Source organism: Schistocerca nitens, chromosome 4 (assembly GCF_023898315.1).
Source record: "Schistocerca nitens isolate TAMUIC-IGC-003100 chromosome 4, iqSchNite1.1, whole genome shotgun sequence".
NCBI lineage: Eukaryota > Metazoa > Arthropoda > Insecta > Orthoptera > Acrididae > Schistocerca > Schistocerca nitens.
This window is the reverse complement of record NC_064617.1, coordinates 77,034,452-77,036,432: the sequence shown is the minus strand read 5'-3', so window position 1 is coordinate 77,036,432 and position 1,981 is coordinate 77,034,452.

Below are 1,981 nucleotides of genomic sequence, written 5' to 3'. Positions count from 1 at the left end.
TGGGTGCTTCAAGAGGATAATGATCGGAAACATTGCAGCCGTTTCTATACATCGTGGAAAGAAGACAGAGGGGTGTCCACGATGGATTGACCTGCAATGTCTCCAGATGCAAATCTGATCGCAAATGTTTGGTTGTATATTAAGAAAAAACTTAAAGCAAAGCCATTATACACTTTGATGCATCTGTCATATAAAACCTGGTCGATATAGAGATCGTTACCGAATGCAGAAAATCTCGTGAAAAGCATGCCAAAATTGCCAAGCTATAATTGGATTAACTATTAGGTAATTGTGCAATTAGTAATAAAACATATTTTCACTTAAACTTATATTTATAATATTGTCTTTTATTTCATCCAGATAGAAGCGTACACTTTCTTGTGGAACTGACTGTACATACACGGAAGGGGCGGGTGAAACCTTGTACCAAGGCCGAGAATCGAAGCCGAGTCTCCTACTTACTAGGCAGGGCATTAATCACTAAGTCACGTTGGCACACAAGTTCACGCAACTATACGGATTACCCTGGAATGCCTCCCTCCTCGATCCAAAGTCTCGCTGCCACCCCAGTCTACTCTAAATTCCCCCTCACACAATAGAACTGCCGATGATCTCCAAGTTCTGGAGCAGCACCTCAGCATCGGACGTAAATGGGAGATCCAGCCGGAAACCCATGTGCAGGTACTTGTACAAAATCAGACCAGTAAAGTCTCCGAAATTGTGTCATTTCATTTTGTAGAACGATCGCTTGTTCCGAGCTAATTACGTAAATATTCAATAACATTTCTCTGTAATTTAAAGCGATTTGTCGCGCCATCGATACTAAGAGATGGCACTGGCATTAAATTCGCGTTATAGGAGCATGCGAGGCCATACTGATCCTATGACGTGTCTTAGAAGAGAGTTTAAGGAAAGGCAAACGAGGTTTATGACACTTGTAGTTTTAGAGGAAGATAGTGACAATGTTGATTGGCAGTTCTCCTTGAAATTTTGAAGATAGCAGGGGTATAACACAGGACCGAAAAAACTGGGTGTAGAAGTTAAAGTTAATGGAAAAGAAATAAAAACTTTCAGATTTGCTGGGGACATTGTAATTATGCCAGAGACAGCAAAGGACTTGGAAGAGCATGTGGATAGTTTCTGAAAGCGAAGATGTAAGACGAACATCAACAAAAGTAAAACAACAATAATGGAATGGGGCGATACTCAGGGAATTACATTAAGAAACGAGATCATGTAGTAGACGAGTTTTACTATTTGGACATCAAAATAACTGATGATGGCCGAAGTAGAGAGGGTATAAAATGTAGGCAAGAATGGCAAGAAAAGCGTTTCCGAAGAATCCAGATTTAAGTGTTACGAAGTATTTTCTGGAAGTAAATGTATGAATTGTAGCTATGTACGGAAGTGGATCATGAGTGGATCATGGACGACAAATAGTATGGACAAGAAGGGAATATAAGCTTTTTAAATATGGTGCTACAGAGTAATGCTGAAGATTAGATAGGCAGATCACATAACTAATCAGGAGGTGCTGTATAGAACAGGGGAGAAAAGAATCTTGTGGCACAACCTGACGAGAACAAGGGATCAGTTGATAGAACACATTGTGAGACATCTAGGGATCACCAATTTAGTGTTGGAGGGAAGTGTTTGGCGTAGGACAGTTGATATTTTTAAAAATAACGTGAATCCGATGTATAGATATTTCAAAAACATCGCTATGGACATATATATCGAAAACATATCGATAGGTCGGTAGCTGAAAGAAAAGAATATCGACTACCGGCCTATAAAAACATCGGCTGCAAATTGTAAATATTGTGCCGGTTTCTGTCCAAAAAAAAGAAAAAAGGTCCAAATGTGTGTGAAATCTTATGGGACTTAACTGCTAAGGTCATCAGTCCCCAAGCTTACACACTACTTAACGTAAATTATCCTTAGGACAAACACACACACCCATGACCGAGGGAGGTGTCGA